General features: G+C 46.4%; 1 non-coding gene across 1 annotated transcript; it reads right to left on the bottom strand.

The window, feature by feature from the left end:
• Positions 1-21,976: 21,976 nt before the first annotated feature.
• On the bottom strand, positions 21,977-22,048 carry TRNAA-CGC (transfer RNA alanine (anticodon CGC)). Its single transcript has one exon. It is a non-coding gene; the product is annotated as a tRNA-Ala (tRNA).
• Positions 22,049-26,460: the final 4,412 nt, after the last annotated feature.

Raw genomic sequence — 26,460 nt, 5'->3', positions numbered from 1 at the left:
GAGGCAACTTAGTTTGTAGACACCAGGGTACTGTATGTCTGGAACCACATCTTTTACAGACGGTACCAGATCACGGATTTTATGTACTGTGTTGAATCGGACCTGGATCTTGTGTTTAATCAGGATTTTGGAGATCTTTTTTGTGACCCCAGCAATGTAGGGTAAGGTGATGGTCTTGAAAGGCTCCTCAACAGGATCCTTCTTGATGGTTGGAGTGATGGCTTTGCGGATTGTGTAGTCGGAGTAACCATTAGCCTTAAGAGCTTGGCGTACGTGTTTGAGTTCACTGGAAATGTGTTCATGGTCGGAGATGCATTGGGCTCTATGATATAGAGTCTTGATGAGGGAATTCTTCTGGGATGGATGGTGGTGGGAATCCGGTTTTAGATAAGCATCCGTATGGGTGGCTTTCCTGTAGACAGAGTGGCTCATTGAACCATCAGGTCTCCTTTTGATTAGGACATCCAAAAAGGGTAGCTTGCCATCATTTTCGACTTCCATGGTGAATCTGATGGCTGGGTGTATGGAATTGATGTGGTCGAGAAATTGGTCTAGAGCAGGCCGGCCATGTGGCCAGATGACAAAAGTGTCGTCTACGTACCTCTTCCATAAGGTCGGGCGTAGAATGGCAGTCTGGATGGCGTCCGTCTCAAATTTCTCCATGAAGATGTTGGCTACAACCGGAGATAGGGGGGAGCCCATTGGGGTGCCCTCAATTTGCTTGTAGAAAGTTTCATTCCAGGTGAAGTATGTATTGGTTAAGCAGTGTCTCACCAGGGGGGGTACCCCAGCATTCAGTCCTTGATGAACCAAGTCTTCAATGATTGCGATGGTGTCAGGTACAGGAACCTTGGTGAATAAGGAAACCACATCAAAACTGACAAGCAGGTCGTCTGGGGACAGGGCAATCCCCTTGATTGTCGATACCAGGTCAGTAGAGTTTAGTACTGCAGAGGTGGTTTTTCCAGTGAAAGGCCGTAGGATTTCAGACAAAAAACGAGCCAATTTATAGGTGGGGGAGTTGATAGTAGAGACAATGGGACGAAGAGGTGTATCTTCTTTATGTATCTTTGGCAAGCCGTATAATCTTGGTGGCCTGGCTGCAGAAGGTTTCAACGAGAACTGTTTGGTCTGATCAAATAATGCGGTTGCATCAGAAATGATTTTGTTGGTTTTAGTGACGAGGCTGTTGGTGGGGTCTCTTTTTATTTTTGTATAGCTGCCATCGTTGAGTAGTTCTTGAATTTTGTTGTTGTATTCTATTTTGTCCATGATGACAGTGGCATTGCCTTTGTCGGCTGAGAGGATGACAATGTCATCCCTCTTTTTTAATTGAGCTAATTCAAAACGCTCATCTTTGCTGATGTTGCTAGCTGGCATCTTAGCGTTTTTGAGGGTTGCAGAGATTTCGGATCTTGCTACGTCTGCAGCGATGTGACTCAAGCCCTTGAGAGCTACATCTACTCGAGCAATTATATCATTAACTGGTATGTGTCTAGGTGTGACTGCAAAGTTTAGTCCTTTAGCTATAACGGATTTCAAACCTTCAGAAATAGAACTGTTACTGCGATTAATTACGACTTTGTTAACATCTAGCTTTTCAATGTGTGGGTCCGGTTTCTTGTTTGATAGGCGGTTGAATTTGGAAATCAAGTTGTCCTTACATTTAGTCGACATAGCGGCAGCTGAAGAGGCAGTCATTTTTTCTACATGTTCCCAATCCGATGTGGATATTGTTGCACTCAAAGATAAGTGTGATTTGTAGAGTGTCTTGTCTAACTGATCTAGTTCGGTGCGCGTAAGTCTGATTTTTTCTGAGATAAGAGCTAAGCTAGTTCTAGACAGAATTCGTTTCGCATTAGAAGAAGTTACAGCAGCAGATGTTAGTGTAAATGCGTTTGGTATTACCTTAGAGTCGCGGCATCTCTTCAGAAAGGTGAGAGACTCGATTAGCTGAGCCTTCTTATCACGGAGCTTGTTGAAGGATCTCAAAGTTATGTGGAAACCCTCCCCGTAGAGGCGGTTAAATTTCGATTTAAAGCTTTCGTGACTGCAGGGATTCATCTTCTTGGTTCTTTAGTTTTTTATGTAGTTTATACTTTAGTTTTCTACGTGGTTGTTTAGTAACTGCAGCTACATATCATTAACATTCCTTTCCTTTGTTAATGCTACTCCCTGCACCCCCCCCCCCCCCCCCTTGGTGCTGCTGATCCTGCATAATGCATGGGCATAATATGACTTTGAAACCCCCCCCGCCCACCTCCTACGCATTTTCCATGAATATGCTAAATTCCTCTTCATATGCACATTCTTTTTGTTAAGGCGCTCTTTCACCTCCAACCCAGTTTTTATATAAGCTCCTAGCTTGGTAGTGTCTCATTCTTCACCTGAGGACGGCTGCTTGCGTTGCAGCCGAAACGTCGTGAGAATTATTTCATTCTATTATGTTTTATTTTTATTATTTTATTACTTCCCTTCTACGTGACTTTACCGAAAGAACCAAGAAGATGAATCCCTGCAGTCACGAAAGCTTTAAATCGAAATTTAACCGCCTCTACGGGGAGGGTTTCCACATAACTTTGAGATCCTTCAACAAGCTCCGTGATAAGAAGGCTCAGCTAATCGAGTCTCTCACCTTTCTGAAGAGATGCCGCGACTCTAAGGTAATACCAAACGCATTTACACTAACATCTGCTGCTGTAACTTCTTCTAATGCGAAACGAATTCTGTCTAGAACTAGCTTAGCTCTTATCTCAGAAAAAATCAGACTTACGCGCACCGAACTAGATCAGTTAGACAAGACACTCTACAAATCACACTTATCTTTGAGTGCAACAATGTCCACATCGGATTGGGAACATGTAGAAAAAATGACTGCCTCTTCAGCTGCCGCTATGTCGACTAAATGTAAGGACAACTTGATTTCCAAATTCAACCGCCTATCAAACAAGAAACCGGACCCACGCATTGAAAAGCTAGATGTTAACAAAGTCGTAATTAATCGCAGTAACAGTTCTATTTCTGAAGGTTTGAAATCCGTTTTAGCTAAAGGACTAAACTTTGCAGTCACACCTAGACACATACCAGTTAATGATATAATTGCTCGAGTAGATGTAGCTCTCAAGGGCTTGAGTCACATCGCTGCAGACGTAGCAAGATCCGAAATCTCTGCAACCCTCAAAAACGCTAAGATGCCAGCTAGCAACATCAGCAAAGATGAGCGTTTTGAATTAGCTCAATTAAAAAAGAGGGATGACATTGTCATCCTCTCAGCCGACAAAGGCAATGCCACTGTCATACTAAACTCTACTGACCTGGTATCGACAATCAAGGGGATTGCCCTGTCCCCAGACGACCTGCTTGTCAGTTTTGATGTGGTTTCCTTATTCACCAAGGTTCCTGTACCTGACACCATCGCAATCATTGAAGACTTGGTTCATCAAGGACTGAATGCTGGGGTACCCCCCCTGGTGAGACACTGCTTAACCAATACATACTTCACCTGGAATGAAACTTTCTACAAGCAAATTGAGGGCACCCCAATGGGCTCCCCCCTATCTCCGGTTGTAGCCAACATTTTCATGGAGAAATTTGAGACGGACGCCATCCAGACTGCCATTCTACGCCCGACCTTATGGAAGAGGTACGTAGACGACACTTTTGTCATCTGGCCACATGGCTGGCCTGCTCTAGACCAATTTCTCGACCACATCAATTCCATACACCCAGCCATCAGATTCACCATGGAAGTCGAAAATGATGGCAAGCTACCCTTTTTGGATGTCCTAATCAAAAGGAGACCTGATGGTTCAATGAGCCACTCTGTCTACAGGAAAGCCACCCATACGGATGCTTATCTAAAACCGGATTCCCACCACCATCCATCCCAGAAGAATTCCCTCATCAAGACTCTATATCATAGAGCCCAATGCATCTCCGACCATGAACACATTTCCAGTGAACTCAAACACGTACGCCAAGCTCTTAAGGCTAATGGTTACTCCGACTACACAATCCGCAAAGCCATCACTCCAACCATCAAGAAGGATCCTGTTGAGGAGCCTTTCAAGACCATCACCTTACCCTACATTGCTGGGGTCACAAAAAAGATCTCCAAAATCCTGATTAAACACAAGATCCAGGTCCGATTCAACACAGTACATAAAATCCGTGATCTGGTACCGTCTGTAAAAGATGTGGTTCCAGACATACAGTACCCTGGTGTCTACAAACTAAGTTGCCTCTGTGGTAGCAGTTACATTGGGGAAACCAAACGACATGTCTCGGACCGCATCCGTGAACATAAAGCTGACCTGAAACACGGTAGGACAAACACCTCAGCCGTGGCAGATCACTGTTACAACTCAGTGGGCGCACATGACATTGACTTCTCCAAGACAGAGGTTCTCTGCAAGCCATCTGGCTATCATGAGAGATTCGTTCATGAGGCGATCCACATATACAAACACAGAGACAATTTTAACCGAGAAGATGGATTCTGGCTTAGCAATCATTGGAAGGACGTAATAAACCATTCCGATACACATTAGGGTGGGTAGAATAATACATAGTGTTATGTTGAAATGTATAAGGTATAGGGTGGTTTATAGTAATACAGTATATAATTTAATGTTGGGTTTATCTATGGCAGTATATAGTATGGTATATGCTCGTGTGATGTAAGAGAATAAAGTTTAGATGGAAGCATATTATATAATTTTTACGACGTAGAATTGTAATGTATTACTTGCTGTTAGTAACTCAGCTTATTGTAGAGTATAGTAAGTATACTGATGGTGCTATGCAGTTTATACTTTAGTTTTTTATGTAGTTTATACTTTAGTTTTCTACGTGGTTGTTTAGTAACTGCAGCTACATATCATTAACATTCCTTTCCTTTGTTAATGCTACTCCCTGCACCCCCCCTTGGTGCTGCTGATCCTGCATAATGCATGGGCATAATATGACTTTGAACCCCCCCCCGCCCACCTCCTACGCATTTTCCATTAATATGCTAAATTCCTCTTCATATGCACATTCTTTTTGTTAAGGCGCTCTTCCACCTCCAACCCAGTTTTTATATAAGCTCCTAGCTTGGTAGTGTTTCATTCTTCACCTGAGGACGGCTGCTTGCGTTGTAGCCGAAACGTCGTGAGAATTATTTCATTCTATTATGTTTTATTTTTATTATTTTATTACTTCCCTTCTACGTGACTTTACCGAAAGAACCAAGAAGATGAATCCCTGCAGTCACGAAAGCTTTAAATCGAAATTTTATTTTCTTGTTTTATTTAATTTAAATTTATGAATGATGCCCTGACTGTGAGCATTTTAAATTTCGTTGTACTGGTGACAATGACAATAAACGATCTATCTATCTATCACGAGAGGTCTCAACGTACAAGCAAAGAAACTTTTACTTCTCTTTCAGATCCTCATCATCTAGTGAGCGGTGACGATGGGTTTGACCTGTGGTCTACCAACCTGTCTACTAATTATTCTCCCAATCGTTCATCACCAATGCCCTCTGTTCTTCATCTTGCTCTACTTTCTCAATCTAACACATTTTCTGTGCCTCTATTTCTCAATCATGGTTATTTAATCCCCATATCTCGTACTCTGTCTATCTCCATTATTGAGACATGTCAAAACTACTGCAGCCTTTTAGCCTGTTGGTTTGTTAATACAATAAAATGTCATCGTCTTCATTTGCTCAAATTTTATTTATTAATGCCTCAAAACTCCAAATTATTCCCTAATGCCATCCATTTCTTTCGCATCTATCATTCATCTGTTTAGTTAAACATCCAAAATTGTGATTAACTTAACAGTAAGGCATTCGCACAACCTGTTTTGTAATTATAATTTTCGTGTTGATGTTAATGTCTTTGGATATTCAACTTTGACGACCTTTTCAATTGCATTTGTTATCCACCTCCTTTTTATACGTTCATCATAGTTTCCAGTGTGTAACTACTGGGATCGCCAAATTTTTTCTTCTCATTTTGTTATTCTTCCCGTTTACCAGTAAAACATCATTGAGTCTAAAGTCTGTTTTCTGAAAGGTTCTGCTAGGTATTCACAATAGTCAGGTACAGTGTTGCTGCTGTTATGCAACACTAATTGAGTGATGTGCAGTTACGTTTTTAACATTGCCATGTTTGTCAAACACCATTTCAATTTACTGGGGCTTTTCGCTGTGGGAGAAAACCGGAGAATCTGGGGGAAACCCATGGCGAGCTGGGAGAGAGAAGACAATCTCCAAACAGTCATGCTCACTCACCCTCATACAGAACAAGCAGAGACTATACCAACGCCACCCAAAAAGTCACCCGAGTCTGGAATCGGTCCCAGACACTTCCTAGTGTTTCACACTGCCTCCCAAATATAAGGTGATTTCATAATTTCTGCCAATGTCGTGTCAGCTTCCGATGCATCTCATGCAACTCCTGTACCCCGTCAATCCGGCTGCGTTGGATTGTTGGGCCCAATTGTCTGGAATCCAGTTCCTTCAACAAAGTTCGGATTACATGCAGCGCACTGAGAGTCCGGAAACTGGGCATGGACAGAGGATTTTGCAAGACTGCGATGCCTGTGTGGTGACACAGCAATGGAGCAACTCCGCCGGCGCTGCTATCCCCTCGCACCCCTCCACACGAACGCACGCACACCCCCATTAAACACACACATGCACCCACGTACGGTCTCGTGGGGGGGTCACCTGGTACCATGGGTTTTTACCCTAGGGGCCCCTAATGGGGATGTCCACGGTTTCCCATTGCCAGGAGATTGGCCGAGCCCCCTCAGGCCGAATTGCATTGCGGCCCCCGTGAATTAGCTTAAAATGGTATGGGCACGACAAAGCTCACCGAGTGAACCGCAATGAGAACGCACACAGCACATAGAGATAGGGCCTCGGGGGCAAGCACCCAGTGAGCAGCGCATAAGAGGAGGTGGGAGGGAAATTCCTGGACCGACTGAAGCTGGACGGCCGCCCCGATCAAACCGGTTGAGTCCGGGTTGGGGAGGATGAGCGCGTAGACAATGGATCAAAGAATAATAGAAAGCAACGCTCCAGGTTGGGGCAGGGCATCGGTTTAAAATTGAAAGGTAGGCACCCGATTGGCCGCGCAGGATAACACCACGTGACCCTGGATCTTTGGATTGCAAAGCCGTTCAGCTGCCCGGTCCGACTCCCAGCCGCTCGCAGCGTCCGAGCGGCGCTGGCGAGTGCTGCTACAACTCGACCCCAGGCAGAGACCTCTCGTACCATCGTCTCTCTGACTCCCACGGCGTCAGTACGACACCGTGAGTGCGTCTGCGAGGTGAGAAGTAGAGTAAGGTTACACCCAGGGATTTTATAGGGATAGGCTAGGGCCGCTAGGCGCTGCTCGTTGAGTATTTACCCCGGGCCGTACAGGGCTTGCTATAGACGCGCCATGAATAAACTTTAGCACAGAGCACCGATGCCGCGTGATTTCTGTGTGTGTGGGGAGAGCGTAGGTGTGGTGTGAGTATGTGCGTGCGTGCGTGTGAAGCGCGCGTGTATTCAATCATAAACGATCGCTCACACTCGCGTGCGTGTTTACACAATGCGTTTTACATAGTGTGTTTACGTTTCGACGATCGCATTAACGGTGGGGCGCGCGTATATTATCATCATCAATACTGCCGTCGTTGTGCCCGTGTGCTTGCGCTAGCATGCATGTTTGCACAGCGGATTAAGGCCGACTCAACAGGAGGGGGAGGGGGCATGAATATTCATACGGCTATTTTTTGCGTGAGGCGTGGTGAGCGAAGGTGCGCCTACACGGCCACGCGTGTGCACGCAGCCATCTCCGCATTAGTGGTGGTGTACGTGGGGAGTGTGTGGGATAACTCTGGGTGGTAGTGAGCCAGCCACTTATCCATGCCCCTCAGTGAGGGCGCTGGTGCGGGGGGGCCGATCACGCGATCGGCGGGGTCCCGGCGAGAAGTGGCCGAGGAGGAGTGGGGGAGAGGAGGAGGTGAGCGTCAGCCCCCACACCTGTAACGTGAAGGGGTCTGGTTGGTATTCTCTCAGAATCTGAATATTCAATAAGACTGGAGGAATCCGATGAGCTATGCAGCTCTTTTTCACAGATGTCCAGTTAGGGGTCAGCGAGTTACATCAACGAACAATTTAAAAAAACTATACACATAAGTCCCATTATGCCCATGCATTATGCAGGATCAACAGCACCACGGGGGGGCGCAAGGAACAGCGTTAATAAAGGAAAGGAATGTTAATGATATGTAGCTGCATTTACCCAACAACCACGTAAAAAACCAAAGTAAAAACTACATAAAAAACTAAAATATAAACTGATACTTACTATACTCTACAATAAGCTGAGTTACTAACAACAAATAATAACTTACAATTCTACGTCGTAAGAAGTATATAATATACTTCCATCTAAACTTTATTCTCTTAGCATATACAGTGCTATATACTGCCATAGATAAACCCAACATTAAATTATATACTGTATTGCTGTAAACCACCCTATACGTTATACATTTAATATAACACTATGTATTATTCAACTCACCCTAATGTGTATCGAAATGGTTTATTACGTCCTTCCAATGATTGCTAAGCCTGAATCCATCTTCTCGGTTAAAATTGTCTCTGTGTTTGTATATGTGGATCGCCTCATGAACGAATCTCTCATGATAGCCAGATGGCTTGCAGAGAACCTCCGTCCTGGAGAAGTCAATGTCATGTGAGCCCACTGAGTTGTAACAGTGGTCTGCCACGGCTGAGGTGTTTGTCCTACCGTGTTTTAGATCAGCTTTATGTTCACGAATGCGGTCTGAGACGTGTCGTTTGGTTTCCCCAATGTAACTGCTACCACAGAGGCAACTTAGTTTGTAGACGCCAGGGTACTGTATGTCTGGAATCACATCTTTTACAGACGGTACCAGATCACGGATTTTATGTACTGTGTTGAATCGGACCTGGATCTTGTGTTTAATCAGGATTTTGGAGATCTTTTTTGTGACCCCAGCAATGTAGGGTAAGGTGATGGTCTTGAAAGGCTCCTCAACAGGATCTTTCTTGATGGTTGGAGTGATGGCTTTGCGGATTGTGTAGTCGGAGTAACCATTAGCCTTAAGAGCTTGGCGTACGTGTTTGAGTTCACTGGAAATGTGTTCATGGTCGGAGATGCATTGGGCTCTATGATATAGAGTCTTGATGAGGGAATTCTTCTGGGATGGATGGTGGTGGGAATCCGGTTTTAGATAAGCATCCGTGTGGGTGGCTTTCCTGTAGACAGAGTGGCTCATTGAACCATCAGGTCTCCTTTTGATTAGGACATCCAAAAAGGGTAGCTTGCCATCATTTTCGACTTCCATGGTGAATTTGATGGCTGGGTGTATGGAATTGATGTGGTCGAGAAATTGGTCTAGAGCAGGCCGGCCATGTGGCCAGATGACAAAAGTGTCGTCTACGTACCTCTTCCATAAGGTCGGGCGTAGAGTGGCAGTCTGGATGGCGTCCGTCTCAAATTTCTCCATGAAGATGTTGGCTACGACCGGAGATAGGGGGGAACCCATTGGGGTGCCCTCAATTTGCTTGTAGAAGGTTGCTTGCGTTGTGGCCGAAACGTCGTGAGAATTGTTTTATTATGTTTTATTTTTATTATTTTATTACTTCCCTTCTACGTGACTTTACCGAAAGAACCAAGAAGATGAATCCCTGCAGTCACGAAAGCTTTAAATCGAAATATATACACATAAGAACAAATAGGAGGACAGGTAATCAAGTCGCTAAAAGTTAATACATATAACTACGTACAGAAGTACAAGTTGCATGTAAGTATATGCATTCCTGCCGATTTGTTAACAGCAAATGCAAGCTTGGCAAGGCAGCAAAACAACAAAAACAGTCCCAGACCACAACAAGTCAAGGCACAGTACCTCGATCACATTGCACTTAAAATGTAACTATTGATACATGGGTATGGTTCGAAGGTACAAATCACATTGGCAAATGTTGCTGTATCTGGCACTAATCTTATGCTTTAGAATAGTCTTTGAAGGAAGATATGCATGAGATTAAGCAAGGAGATGGCATTGGTTTTGTCACGCAGAGAAGAGTGGGGTGGACACTTGTACACAGCTCACAGCCACACGCACACAGACACACACCATCACCAATACGGTACTGCAAGATCCGAAAATGTCCCTCAGATGCTCACTGAGCTGCATTGGCTTCCCGTTGCTGAACGAACACATTATTAGGTCAGACTCATTACATACAAAAGAGCTAGTCATAAATGAACCGTAAAACCTTGCTGATCTCCATTGGAACCTCATTTGCCAGTAAAAATATGATAATAGGTTTTTTACCCTTCTATCTGGCAACAAAACTGACACCTTTTTACAAGGAGTCATGTTTGCATAGACCACAATACCTGCAGTCATAATGCAAACAAAAAACACAACTCTGATAATGTGCACTGTCCTTAAAGTTGATTGGTCCACACCCGAGACAGCTTTCCTTAGAGCCTAGTCTCGCATGGGTTGGACCAGATGACGGCAAAAGGCGCACAACTCAAAGACAATGCACCATCAGAGTATGAGAGCTCGGGGTAAGCATTTACACCATTGGAACCTCATTTGCCAGTAAAAATATGATAATTCGTTTTTTACCCTTCTAACTGGCAACAAAACTGACACCTTTTTACAAGGAGTCATGTTTGCATAGCCACAATACCTGCACTTTGGCGTCATCTGGTCCAACCCATGTGAGACTAGGCTCTAAGGAAAGCTGTCTCGGGTGTGGACCAATCAACTTCAAGGACAGTGCACATTATCAGAGTTGTGTTTTTTGTTTGCATTATGACTGCAGGTATTGTGGTCTATGCAAACATGACTCCTTGTTAAAAGGTGTCAGTTTTGTTGCCAGATATAAGGGTAAAAAACCAATTATCAACTTGCTGATCTCGGAAAGGAGCATAACGTATCATGCAAACTCCAGTCATTGTCGCAGTAGCTTTTGGCTAGCTATTGAGCAAAGCGATAGACAGCCCTAAAGACTTAGACAGAGACTCACACGGAGACCTACAATCTCCCAATAATAATACAATAATGATAATATTCATAACAAAGATATATGTTGTTGCGTTGTGACTGTGAAATGTAGTGATGACGGAGTCGAGTGTGGGAATTGCTTCGGTGAGGCGATTACAGAGGTTGTATTGCTGGAAACGTTTCAGAACGTTCCGGTAAGTTTTTGTTTAAGTGTTGTTTTTACCATGTTCTGAATTTTTTAACATGACAACAAATGATCATCTACCACAGTCTGCTGGGTTCTATAAAATTACAGAAGACCTATAATTTCACGATTTGAGACGAGTAAATTGACTTGTCATTAATTATACCATTGCAGAATTTTTATGCGGGAAAACTTTATTGAGTCTAATGGCTCATTATCCGAAATTCTGATTCATGTCGATATTTAATTGAGGCCATGAATGGAGTTAACTGTATAATCCACACTCGTAGATAGGAAGGTGGTTGAATGAAGATCCGCACAGACGGATCTGCAAACCGTCGAGTTGTCTGCATTCCTCGTTGTGATTTTCACAAATCTCTGAATAATCCACCAACCCTTGCCTCCCAAAACAGTGGATCACAGGCACAGTCCGTATGGACGAGAAGGAAATTAATGGCAAAAAATGGATAAAATGAAATCAAAAGAATTAAATAAATAGAATGACATGACTATAATATAATTCATAGATTGGAATCCAGGTGGGGTTTCTGAAACAACGTGGTTATTTTGGCTCGTGGATAAATCAGACGATGCAAAACATTTCCACAGACTACCCAGCCCCTAACACCTGGTGACAAAATGCACTACCTTCTCTCTCTAAATACCACTCAAAATACAACATCATTCGTATTACAGGAACATATTTCATTATACCGCAGCTGTACGTTTTTTTTATGGGGGGAATTTACATCTTTGGGTTAGGGTAGTTGAATGGGATTACTGTATTTTCCCGCATACACATATAACCTACAGCCGCATTTACCCCGCAAAAATTGCGTTTTGTGTTAAACAAATTTCAGATAGCCCGCACCTCCATATACCCGTATGCATTCATATCTTTAACGTCATTACCACAGCTTAATTTCATCATATTAATACAAAGTTTACATTTTTAATACATTCCACTATCAATTGTTAACTTTAAAATCATAACGTGCACGAAGAAAACAAACTAACAGGAAAAGAGTGAACTTAAAACAGTAAATAAGTAACAAAAGTAAATATCCAATAATTAAGTAACACATAACCGGTAAATAAGTAAATAAGCATACTGTTAGGCTTACCAGCATTCGACCTCATCATATTACATCTACTGGTAGTTACCCCTGTACAGTTTTAGCACTGGTAGATTGCGCACTGCGCAGACAATAGCGGCAATACGGTAACGCAATTGCCTCCTGGCAACAAAGCCATTGGAAGTTTAAAACAAAGCTCATGGTTGCGACTATATAACGGAAGTGCTCAGCCAATATCAGCGGCCTAAGAGACTCAGCAATTATGATTCCACGTCTGGTAGATGCTTGTTAAGGCTCTTCCCATTGTGCAATCCATAGCCTCAGCTGAAATTTTCGCACCCCCCTACATCCACTGAAAGTATTACGGTAAACAAAGGGCGCCCACATCAAACATTGTCGTTTCATTGTACAAACAATTCGAATAATTTTAAACGTGATAACACGTACATTTTAGTGTGAGTGGTTTATTCAGAAGTGCTTTAGTCAATGGTAAGTATTACATAGTGGATAGTCCTACCATAAAAAAATTAAACGAGTCATGACATGTCACACGTGTAAAATATGTGCGGGATAGCCCACACCTCCATATTCCCCACAGAGTCTTGTTTTGTTTGTAAAAATTGCTATACCCCGCGGGTTATATGTGAGAAAATATGGTAGTTCGTTGAACTTCATTGTGAAATCAAGTAAAAGTAAAATGTGTGTTAAGGTCTGAAATAAAATGTCTAAACATTGCTATTATTTGTGTAGTGGAACAACGTGCATGGGAGTTTGCAAGCGGTGTGCACGCGGGAATGTGCGAGCTGCAGACAGTGAGGTCGCATTGGGACAAACACCTACGGAGGAAGAGAGCAACGGAAAGGAGACAGCTAATTAAGGTACATAGCAGTGATTGGCTGGCTGCAAATGCAGACGTCGAACAGGCGCCAGGCTGACGGCAGATTGGGGCGATAACTGCTGAAGCCACGGGCATGGGGCGACGGGGGGGGGGGGGGGAGTCCCAGCTTAATTAATGATTTAATGATAAGTTAATAGGGAGGAGGATAAATACGGGAGCGTGTGAGAGGGAGTTCAGTTGGTCGGGGTGAAGACACGAGGAGAGACAAGAGAAGTCCAAGGCACCGCTCTCAATACCGCTCCCTCTACAGCGGCGATGGCTTAACCCCCACTGGGGGCAAGGGCGAAGTTGGAGAGACGAGGGTATATTAGGCTAACAGTGGCAAAGGTAGCGGAATCCTAAGTGTGAGCATGAGAAGTGTAATGCGAGCAAGGACGGGCTTGCCGGCCACCGCGCCGCTCACATGCGCCGGTGTAGTGAGAGCGTGTGGGAGGGGCCACTGCTCACCTCGCTCCAATGGGAGCGGGGTGAACGGGGGGGTAGAGGCAGAGGCAGGATGGAAGGTGGAGTTGGGTCACGTGGGAGAGGGGGATATAAGAGGAGGGCCGGAAGGAGAAGGGGAGGAGAGAGTGAGAACCAAAGAGGGATCCACGCAGGAGGGTGGAAGGAGCCGTGGCGCTATTGCCACGTGGTCGAGAATGGATAGGCGCCCACGGGAAGGCAGCGTGCGTGGGGAGTGGCCAGACAGGGGAGCGTGCGGGATTGCACGGGGAGAGAGACAGGGGAGCATGCGGGATCGCACGGAGAGAGACACAGAAGGGAGCATGTGCGGAGTACCCAAAGGGCGGTATGGCCGGGCCGGGTGAGGGAGAGCACACGGAAGGGAGCCAGGTGACGGCGTGGGCGAGAGCCACAGGGGAGCGTGCGCGGGGCGCACGGACGTGCGGAAGGCGAGGCCGGAACTAGGAACAGCGGATGCGTGGAAGAACCCAATAAAGGACCCGGAGAACAACGAAGTGTGAAGGAGTCCTTTAATACAGAAGGATAGCAGTGGAGAAGTTAGCAGAGGATATATCGAGAGGCTAAAAGTGGAGAAGCTAGTGGAATATATAATGAGACTAGTGGTGGAGAAGCTACCCGAGTGTATAGTAGTAGGCTGGCAGTCGAGAGGCTAGCAAAGGGTACGGTGCGAGCTATCAGAATGTATAGTAGTAGACTAGCAGTGGTGAGGCTAGCGGTGCCAGAGAGAGCAAGCCAGCCATGGAGAGGCTATGAGAGCGAGAGAGCAAGCCAGCAGTGGAGAGGCTAGCGGAGCGAGAGAGCGCAAGCCAGGAGTGGAGAGTCCGAGAGAGAGAGCGGAGTGAGGGAGCAGAGCGTGGCGGGCAAGCGTCGCAGAGCTACGTGGTGTTGAACTTAGAGGTTGTTCAAATAAAGTGACACGGAAGAAAAATAAGTTGTCCGCGTGAAATAACAATTCTATATTAGCATCGGCACGCTGACAAACTGGAGGACCGTCGAGGACCACCGTCGTTCACCAATAAGTGCACCTAGCATTGCACAAGCACCGTGGTGACTTCAAGGTCACAGTACCCTGGGTCACATAGCCTCATGCACCCTGCTGAGGCATCAAGTGCGCATGCCTTGCAATAGGTGTCTACTTGGTGTTTAAACATCTTTATACCTACGGCAAAATTGAGTCTTCCGCCATTGCCGATCATTGCTACAACGCTGTGGGCTCTCATGATATTGGCTTTTCCGAGACCAAGGTGCTCTGCAAACTTTCTGGCTACCATCAGAGGTTTGTGCACGAAGCCATCCAGATATACAAACACAGACAACTTCAACCGTGATAATGGGTACAAACTGAGTAATCATTGGAAAGATGTTATTAACCATATGAAAAAGATTTAACCACACATATTTGTACCATCTTATTTGACAGGTACTATTCTACTTTACCGATTATTGACATCCCCAGCGATTACCAGTATTGATTACTGTTATGCTTATTATCAGCTAACACCGGCCACAACCATGAGCCGATGTGCACCATTGTTCTCTTTTTGCCCCGCTCCCGAAGCCCATCAGGCCATCCCCTGGCTACCACATTCAGACAAGTCCCCCCCCTCCCCATTAACTTGTATGTAAGGGCTTGTCTCTTGATTTTTCCTCACTTGATACAGTAAATTCAGCTGTGACGGTCCCACCTGATGACGGCGACTTGTGTTGCCTCCGAAACGTAGAGATTTATTATTTTATTTCTATTATTATGTCTATTATATATTATTTATTTTATTTTATACCTACGTGACTTTACCGAAAAAACCTAAGAGTCACGAAAGCTTCAAATCTAGAATCTTTATACATCCTGTGTTATTGCCAGAAAGGGTAAAAAAAATCCTTTCTTGTGTTATAAGTGCGTGTAGCCATTCGCTGTTCAACCAGTGTAGAGTTTGCACGCAAGTAACAGAAGATGACATTCATCACGGACAATCAGTATTCTGTTCAAGACGTCAAAGTCCTTCCATCTTTCAGCCACTAAGACCTGGTACACAATCTGTGGTAATGTTTCATAACCGAGTAACAGCATGCATAGAGAATTTTCTATACGAGTAACATCGAAATAAAAAAACTTGTTTACCGGATAACCGCACGCAGGACTCTCCATAAGGTGGTGCGGGGCCCGGGGAAAATTCCAATGTGGACCCCACAATGCCATCAAACTAAACCCTAAAAGTTTGACATCTGACACCGTGACGTCGAAGCGTGCACCCCCCCCCCCCCCCTCCATTCTTCAACGTAAAGGTGGTGTAGTTCAGTGGTGTGTTGCAGAGAGCAGTTTTGTGGTGTAGTGGTAATTGAGGGTGTAGTCTCAAACGAGAGACAAGACAGAAAGAGAGAGACAGGCTGAGACAGAAAGAAAAAGAGACAGAGAGAGAGAGACAAAAGCCTACTCCCATGACTGCCGAAACATGCATAAACACTCTCAAATGGACACAGTGACACACATGCTATGATAACAATCTCAGGCACGCCATGTAGGGTGTATCTCCTGTCTAAAATGTCACCGAGCTTTTCAGTTCCAATCATCAAATCTGTCAATGATGAGCAAAAAAAATGCAACAAGACGCACACATTATTTTTCAATTTAAAGCTTTCGTGACTGCAGGGATTCATCTTCTTGGTTCTTTCGGTAAAGTCACGTAGAAGGGAAGTAATAAAATAATACAAATAAAACATAATACAATAATTCTCACGACGTTTCGGCCACAATGCAGCATTACTTGAATATGTGCATTGCGGTCCTCTTGCCTGAGGTAATTTTCAACCGAACATTGAGTAAATGTTACCGATGGACAGCAGCAGCAGTAATATACAATCTGAGGACTGGTTCTGTCCTAATTCACGAGAGGTCTCAACGCACAACAAAGTAAGTTTTACTTTTCTTTCAGATCCCCATCTGCTGAGCAGTGACGATGGGTCTGACCAAAGTCCTGCATTCTACCAACCTGTCTACTAATTATTCTTCCAATCGTTCATCACCAATGCCCTCTCTTCATCTTGCTCTACTTTCTCAATCTAACACATTTTTTGTGCCTCTATTTTTCAATCATGGTACAGTATTTTAATCCCCATATCTCGTACTCTGTCTATCTCCATTATTGATACATGTCCAAACTACTGCAGTCTTTTAGCCTGTTGGTTTGTTAATACATTAAAATGTCCTCGTCTCCATTTGCTTATATTTTATTTATTACTGCCTCAACTCCAAAACACGTTCCTTCGGAGTGGGCAGGTAGGAACTTGGTCGGACAGCTCATTTGTGCACGACAGAAAGCTCGCGGTCACGTTATGCACTTCAACCAATCCCGGAACGTACATGTTTGGGAGGTGCTATGCACGACAGACAAATAATCCCTGGTGGGCAGTGTGAAACTATTGTTCCTACTTGTATAATTCAACTCGTTGAGTTATCCTTCAGCGATGAGGACTCCAGACTGATTTTCTTCTCACCCACTCGGTTCGACCACTACTCTGCAGGTCACAACACTTTTCTCTCGGCTTCCTCCAGGCACTTCTCAAATTTGGAAGTCCATCCTACGGTTAAAATTCTAATTATCTTGCTAATTTCCATAAATATTTTGATTTAACACTTGCTTATGATTGCTTGTGTTGCAGTAGAAACGTCGTGAGAATTATATTGTTTTTTTTTATTTCCCTTCTACGTGACTTTACCGAAAGAACCAAGAATATGAATGCCATAAACATGCTAACTCTTAGTCTTAGTTCTTTCAGTAAAGTCACGTAGGTAAAAAAATGAAATTAATAAAAATAAAACAATAAAAATCACGACGTTTCGGAGGCAACACAAGTCTCCGTCATCAGGTGGGACCGTCACAGCCAGATTTGCTGCCTCAAGTGAGGCAAGGATTCAAGATGTAAGCCCTTAAAAGCAAGTTGAGGGGGGAGGAGAGGGGAGGGGGGGAGCTCATCAGAATGTGGTAGCCAATGAATGAATGGAACGTATTGGGAGGGAGGGGGGCGTGACTTTACCGAAAGAACTAAGAGTATGAATCCTTGCAGTCACGAAAGCTTCAAATCTAGAAATGCTAACTCTTATCGACTACAACTTTGATTGTAGTGCTGTTCATCGTCTTGGTTCTTTCGGTAAAGTCATGTAGAAGGGAAGTAATAAAATAATAAAAATAAAACATAATAAAATAATTCTCACGACGTTTCGGCCACAACGCAAGCAGCCGTCTTCAGGTGAAGAATGAGACACTGCCAAGCTTGGAGCTTATATATAAGCTGGGTTGGAGGTGGAAGAAGAGCGTCTTAACAAAAGAATGTGCACATCAAGAGGAATTTAGCATATTCATGGGAAATGCGTAGCAGGTGGGCGGGGGGGGCTTCAAAGTCATATCATGCCCATGCATTATGCAGGATTAGCAGCGTCAAAGGGAGGGGGCAGGGGGTAGCATTAACAAAGGGAGGGAATGTTAATAGTATGTAGAAGCAATGAAACATGTCAATGGGAGAGCGGTGGCAGGAGACCCGCAGTGGAGCAAATAATGCATTTCCTGTGGAGAACACAAGATACACAGTCAATGCCAGTGAGTGAACTGCGGTCTGAAAGTCACCACAAACGTGAACAACAATCAGTTAAGATCCTAAATGGTTTATTACGTCCTTCCAATGATTGCTGAGCGAGAATCCATCTTCTCGGTTGAAATTGTCTCTGTGTTTGTATATGTGGATCGCCTCATGAACGAATCTCTCATGGTAGCCAGATGGCTTGCAGAGAACCTCTGTCTTGGAGAAGTCAATGTCATGTGAGCCCACTGAATTGTAACAGTGATCTGCCACGGCTGAAGTGTTTGTCCTACCGTGTTTCAGGTCTGCTTTATGTTCACGGATGCGGTCCGAGACATGTCGTTTGGTTTCTCCAATGTAACTGCTACCACAGAAGCAACTTAGTTTGTAGACGCTAGGGTACTGTATGTCTGGAACCACGTCTTTTACAGACGGGACCAGATCACGGATTTTATGTACTGTGTTGAATCGGACCTGAATCTTGTGTTTAATCAGGATTTTGGAGATCTTTTTTGCGACCCCAGCAATGTAGGGTAAGGTGATGGTTTTGAAAGGCTCCTCAACAGGATCCTTCTTGATGGTTGGAGTGATGGCTTTACGGATTGTGTAGTCGGAGTAACCATTAGCCTTAAGAGCTTGGCGTACGTGTTTGAGTTCACTGGCAATGTGTTCCTGCTCGGAGATGCATTGGGCTCTATGGTATAGAGCAGGGGTCGGCAACCTGCGGCTCCGGAGCCGCATGCGGCTTTTTTGAACCTTGACCGCGGCTCCGGGGCGGATGCTAGCGAGGGGAGGAGGCGCACTGTGACACCTGCTCTGGCGTTGCCGCTGCTGACAGGTCGCCGCTCCGCTCCACACTGCCCGCCCGGTGACAGGCAATAACGTTGCCGTTGCTTTGTCACATGTTTGGAAGAAGTAAAAACCTTCCTGGGCAGCAAAGAGCTCACCTTTGCTGAGCTGGAACAGCCAGAGTGGCTGGAAAAATTACATTTTATGGTAGACATGACAGCACATCTAAACACGCTAAATACAACCCTTCAGGGGAAAGGAGGCACAGCCCTGCACATGCTGGAGGAGGTTTTGGCATTCGAGCGCAAGTTGACAGTGTTTGTCAAAGATTTACAGAGAGGTACACTGTCTCACTTTCCCTCTTTGAGAGAGTTCAAACAAAGTCATGATACGATAAATTTGGAATATTTCAAGTCTGCAATCACCACAATGCAAAGTTCGTTTGGGAAACGATTCTGTGAGTTTAGAGAGGAAAAAACGACATTATCCTTCCCTGTCACTCCCCTGGCGATCGATCCATCCCTATTGAATATGACTGCATTTGCAGGTGTAAGTCAACCTGATCTTGAGATGGAACTGGCCGATATAGCCGACAAAGATATATGGGTGTCCAAGTTCAAATGCTTGACCGCTACTCTTGAGGATGTTGCCCGTCAGAAGGCCATTCTGGCTCAGAATCATAAATGGAGTGATATTGAAAACGTTCCCAAACAGGACAAACTTGTATTCGAAACATGGAATGCCATCCCCAACACTTATATAAACATGAAAAAGTATGCATTTGGAGTCCTGTCGATCTTCGGCTCCACATATGTATGTGAGCAGGTCTTCTCCAACATGAACTATATTAAAAACAAACATCGATCACGCCTCACAGATGACAGCTTGCAAGCCTGTGTGAAAATGAAGGTGACGTCTTACAGCCCTGATGTGCAGACACTGTGCACTGAGGTTCAGGAGCAAAAATCCCATTAACCAGGTAATTTAGCTATTAATTTGCAAAAATATATTTTACATTGTTAAGTGAAAAAGTCCTTTTTTTATTCAGATTGACAGCTGACTGCACGATCCTGTATATAGCAATAAGGTAAGAAACAATATATGCAGTGTTATATTTGTTTTAATAGTTGCAATGGTTTTGCGGCTCCCAGTTTATTTTTTCCTTCGGAAACGGGTCCAAGTGGCTCTTTATGTCTTAAAGGTTGCAGACCCCTGGTATAGAGTCTTGATGAGGGAGTTCTTCTGGGATGGATGGTGGTGGGAATCCGGTTTTAGGTAGGCATCCGTATGGGTGGCTTTCCTGTAGACAGAATGGCTCATTGAACCATCAGGTCTCCTTTTAATTAGGAAATCCAAAAAGGGTAGCTTGCCATCTTTTTCGACTTCCATGGTGAATCTGATGGCTGGGTGTATGGAATTGATGTGGTCGAGAAATTGGTCTAGAACAGGCCGGCCATGTGGCCAGATGACAAAAGTGTCATCTACGTACCTCTTCCATAAGGTCGGGCGTAGAGTGGCAGTCTGGATGGCGTCAGTCTCAAATTTCTCCATGAAAATGTTGGCTACAACCGGAGATAGGGGGGAGCCCATTGGGGTGCCCTCAGTTTGCTTGTAGAAAGTTCCATTCCAGGTGAAGTATGTATTGGTTAAGCAGTGTCTCACCAGGGGGGGGGGTACCCCAGTATTCAGTCCTTGGTTACTCCGACTACACAATCCGTAAAGCCATCACTCCAACCATCAAGAAAGATCCTGTTGAGGAGCCTTTCAAAACCATCACCTTACCCTACATTGCTGGGGCCACAAAAAATATCTCCAAATCCTGATTAAACACAAGATTCAGGTCCGATTCAACACAGTACATAAAATCCGTGATCTGGTCCCATCTGTAAAAGACGTGGTTCCAGACATACAGTACCCTGGCGTCTACAAACTAAGTTGCCTCTGTGGTAGCAGTTACATTGGAGAAACCAAACGACATGTCTCGGACCGCATACGTGAACATAAAGCAGACCTGAAACACGGTAGGACAAACACCTCAGCCGTGGCAGATCACTGTTACAATTCAGTGGGCTCACATGACATTGACTTCTCCAAGACAGAGGTTCTCTGCAAGCCATCTGGCTACCATGAGAGATTCGTTCATGAGGCGACCCATATATACAAACACAGAGACAATTTCAACCGAGAAGATGGATTCTGGCTCAGCAATCATGGGAAGGACGTAATAAACCATTTTGGATCTTAACTGATTGTTTGTTCACGTTTACGGTGACTTTCAGACCGCAGTTCACTCACTGGCATTGACTGTGTATCTTGTGTTCTCCACAGGAAATGCATTATTTGCTCCACTACGGGTTTCCCCTCCACCACTCTCCCATTGACATGTTTCATTGCTTCTACATACTATTAACATCCCCTCCCTTTGTTAATGCTACCCCCTCCCTTTGACGCTGCTAATCCTGCATAATGCATGGGCATGATATGACTTTGAAGCCCCCCCGCCCACTTGCTACGCATTTGCCATGAATATGCTAAATTCCTCTTGATGTGCACATTCTTTTGTTAAGGCGCGCTTCTTCCACCTCCAACCCAGCTTATATATAAGCTCCAAGCTTGGCAGTGTCTCATTCTTCACCTGAAGACGGCTGCTTGCGTTGTGGCCGAAACGTCGTGAAATTATTTTATTATGTTTTATTTTTATTATTTTATTACTTCCCTTCTACGTGACTTTACCGAAAGAACCAATAAGATCAATCCCTGCAGTCACGAAAGCTTTAAATCAAAATGTAGTGCTGTTCATTGCTGTGACCGTATGACATGTTGGTCTTCTGGATCTATGCTCAGCAACTTTAAAAAATGAAAACAAGCAGACGTTTTGTGCAGGCCACGCATATTCCTTCGAGTAAAATTGTCCACTGGCAAAATATCACCTCGTGGAGATGCCGGGGATTGAACCCAGGGCCTCACACATGCGAAGCGTGTGCTTTACCACTGAGCTACATCCCCATGGTGGTTCTACCTTGGCTCAGTTCCACTTCGACACGGGGTGAAACTTCGTCATCAGCTTCTTCCTCTCCCTCGTCACCCCACTCACTCTCCTGTTGGCCCTGGGCCCTGTACACATCGAGTCTGCACAGAGTCCAAGCAAAATATATTTCTTTGAAAGAAATAGAAATAACAAGCATACATGTGGATGGATACTATGATGCTTTCCCAATTTATTTATTCTTGGAAATATTTAATTCGAAAAGAAAAGTGTTTTGGATACTTTTACGCACTGGTTTTCATCTCCAAATTTTTAAGTAAATCTTTTGATCACTGTGTGCATCGCTAGCTATACAAATAGCAAGTTCCTGAAATCAACACAAATTCACCCTCAGGTATCATTCATATAGGGTTATACTGGTAGGAAGCACCTGGTTCCACCAGCCCACAGGGGATTATTGTGTGCGTCCGTCCGTCGTACAGAGAGGTGGGGCTGGGTGGGGAGGGGCTGGGTGGGGGAGGGTGGGGAAGGGCTGGTCACCCGTGGTGCCCTTATAAAACTCAACGTTTAATCGACTCACGCCAGCTTGTGCCCGCCCTCACAGTCGGCCATATTTGCGAAATACACCATGCCGCCGTTGATCCTGGCCATTGACCGAGCAACCCAACGTTCCTACCAGCTCCCTCCACAGGAATGTGTTTACGAGAGTTAATATGCACCCCGATTACAGGGACATGGACACAGCCAATTGATTTTGGAAATCAAACTTTGTTGGAAACATAAATTAAATAAAAACATAAAGATGCCGCTGATTGACCCCGGGGCCTCACACATGCGAAGCGTGCACTCTACCACTGAGCTACATCCCCACCACGCTGGCAGCCAGCCAGGTAGCCACCTCCCTTAACTATCGGCCCTTCCCCTTACCCCCCCCTCCCTTAGGCACCTCCCCTTACCCCACCTCCCTTAGGCCCCTCCCCTGACCCCCTTTACCTTAGGCCCCTCCCCTGACTATCCCCCCATATTCTTAGGCCCCTCCCCTGACCCTCCTCCCTTAGCCACCTCCCCTCTCCGTACCCGGCAGAAGGTCTCCACCAATCAAAGAGCTGTTTATACAGGTAGGAACAATGTTCCACACTGCCCACCAGGGATTTATTGTCTGTCTGACTGTCTGTCTGTCGTGCATAAATAAATATATAACATAAACAGCTCTTTGATTGGTGGAGACCTACTGCCGGGTACGGAGAGGGGAGGTGCCTAAGGGAGGAGGGTCAGGGGTGGGCCTAAGGAAGGGGGGAGTCAGGAGAGGGGCCTGAGGGGGGGGGGGTCAGCGGAGGGGCCTGAGGGAGGGGGGGTCAGGGGAGGGGCTAAGGGGGGGGTCAGGGGAGGGGCCTAATGATATGGGGGGGGGTGTTCAGGGGAGGGGCCTAAGGGAGGAGGGCCAGGGGAGGGGCCTAAGGAAGGGGGGAGTCAGGAGAGGGGCCTGAAGGGATGGGGGGGTCAGCGGAGGGGCCTGAGGGAGGGGGGGGTCCGGGGAGGGGCTAAGGGGGGGGGGGGGTCAGGGGAGGGGCCTAAGGATATGGGGGGGGGGTGTTCAGGGGAGGGGCCTAAGGGAGGGGGGTCAGGGGAGGGGCCTAAGGGAGGGGGGTCAGGGGAGGGGCCTAAGGGAGGGGGGGGCGATAGATAAGGGGGCTGTCTGCCTGGCTACCTAAAGTCAAGTTATTTTTTATACATACAGGTAGGAACAACAGGTTCCACACTGCCCACCAGGGATTATTTGTCTGTCTGTCTGTCGTGCATCTTATTCGCTGCGTTAACTCACCCATGCCACTCGAGGCCATCTTGGTGCCTGTTCTTTCCCACCCCACCACCTCTATGCTCTCTCCCTCCCCCACCGATGGTGCTTCAAACAATGGCGAATAGGCTTCAACATAAATATTAAGAGTCTTCTATTAAGAGTCTTCTATTAAGAGTCTTAATAGAAGACTCTTAATGATGAAGGCCTAACCACGCCATGTCAGTCATTGAGCTTGTTTTGACAATACTTCACTCCGGTCATTGTGGGTGTGCTGAAGATTGGTAATGGTTTTTTTAAAAGGCTTTTATGCATGTGTAATGTAGTAACTCGGCGAGAGACGACTTCACGGGTAGCACACTCTTTATTTCACCAAACTCGTTCACAGGTGACTAACACCCACTTAGTATCTCGGGTGACAAACACCCACTTAGCTACCCTGGCGACTAACGCCCACTGAGCTACTCGGGTGACCAACACCCACTTAGCTACCCTGGCGACTAACGCCCACTGAGCTACTCGGGTGACCAACACCCACTTAGCTACTCGGCGACTAACGCCCACTGAGCTACTCGGGTGACCAACACCCACTTAGCTACCCTGGCGACTAACGCCCACTGAGCTACTCGGGTGACCAACACCCACTTAGCTACCCTGGCGACTAACGCCCACTGAGCTACTCGGGTGACCAACACCCACTTAGCTACTCGGCGACTAACGCCCACTGAGCTACTCTGGACACTCCCTGCCCGGGGTGTCCGTCTTGACTGTGGGTCCCCAGCCCGACCCACGTGGGCGTCGGACCCCGGGTCCCACAGTCTCGCCTCCGAGCCACACAGGGCCCCGGTCCCTACAAGGACGGCGGGACTAGGGGTCTCGGGGCACTAGGTCTTCAACTCCGTCTTCGATCTTCAACTGGATAACTCTCCACGAGTGCTCTCGCGCGTCCCCCTTTATACCCCACCTGCGGACGTCGCTGCGAGCACCCATCCTATTCGACCAATCACTGGGCGCTGGCTACGATCCTGTTTTCCCACATCTCAGCGTGCCTCACCACCCACGCCGCGCCGCCCCGTCATCTGTCACTCCCGGCGCGCGCGTCCATACCACGCCCACAACGCGTGCCCAACCCCGCACCCCGTGCCGCCCCGTGATCCATCACTGTCACAGTCGGCGCACGTCAACACCACCACTACATCACCCCCTACCACATAGCTCTCAGCCGACCCGGCTGCTATAAAAATATACAAACCCCCCTGTGTGCCCCGTAACACAACAACAACAACAAGAACAACAACTAACGTAACAACACAACACAACGCGAACACTACCATCCGCAACCATCAACCAATGCCACCACGACAACAGAACAATATATACAATCCGGCGAGTGACAATACCAATGTGTATGCAGAAAGAAAAATAAATGTATTTTTTTTTTTTTTTTTTTCTTCTCGACTCGTGCAGCGTCCCATTCTTTCCGAGCGTCCCTAGAACGGGACATTACCCCGGCAGAGGGGAACACCGGGCGAGCTCGGTGTCGAAAAAAAAATGTCTTCATGAAAATTGTTGTGCCCTAGCCCGAGTCCGCCTTGCCGGTCCGTCGTACGGCACCAGACGCGGTTGACCGTCCGGTGGTGCCGGCAGTTCAGGAAGACATTGGCCAGGCATCAAGGACCCGTGCGTGCCGCGGGGTTCCGGTTTCCGACGGTCAGCAGCCGTCAAGCCCGAGGCACCTGGGGGTGGGTCAGGTGGAGACACGTGAGGATCAGCCTGCGACACCTCCCTCCCCCAGTCGACGGTCACATCACACGCCCGGTCGTTACGGCACAGAACGGGGTCACACGGTGCCGCATAGGGCTTCAGTCGGGAGGGGTGCACGTACCAACGGCGTTTTTCCCATTTAATCTGTATACACTGGGGTCGTGCAACCCGCACAATTTCCACCGGTCCCCTCCAAGGTCTCAACAATTTGGGGGACGTAGCCAACGGTGCATGTGGACAATGCAGCCAGGCCTTATCGCCTGGTTTCCAATCATGCGTATGCACCCTCCGCCCATGCAATCTCTCGTTCGCGATTTGCCGAGACCGCGAATTCAACCTCGCCGCCTCCCGCGCTTCAGTCAATTTGGCGATATTAAATTTGATGTGGTCTGCCAATTTTGATTTTGCACGTGGCTGGGAAATCCCCAGTTGGACGTCCATGGCCAGATCGGCCTCCCGCCCATACATAAGAAAAAATGGGGAAAACCCCGTCGCCGCATGAGGGGCCATTCGATAGGCCGCGAGTACCCCCGGCACCTGTAAGTCCCAATCAACCTGATCGTCGCAGACCTGTTGGCACAGCATAGACGTAATCGTCCTGTTCAGACGCTCAACCATCCCGTCAGTCTGCGGGTGGTAGGGGGAAGTACGCACTTTCTTTGTACCCAACAGGTCGCACACCTCGCGCAACAAAACGCTCGAAAAATTCTTTCCTTGATCCGTCAGCAAGCGTTCGGGGGCGCCCTTGTCCAAAACATAACCCTGGACGAAGGCGTCCGCCACCGCTGCAGCCGACTGGTTGGCGAGTGGCCATGCCATGGGCCATCGGGTGAAGTGTTCTACGCCAACCAGCAGGAACCTATTTCCCCTCGG

The sequence above is a fragment of the Lampetra fluviatilis genome, chromosome 80, assembly GCF_964198595.1.
Source record: "Lampetra fluviatilis chromosome 80, kcLamFluv1.1, whole genome shotgun sequence".
Lineage (NCBI taxonomy): Eukaryota > Metazoa > Chordata > Hyperoartia > Petromyzontiformes > Petromyzontidae > Lampetra > Lampetra fluviatilis.
The sequence above is the reverse complement of the archived record's forward strand: the minus strand, read 5'-3'. Positions and strand labels throughout refer to the sequence as shown.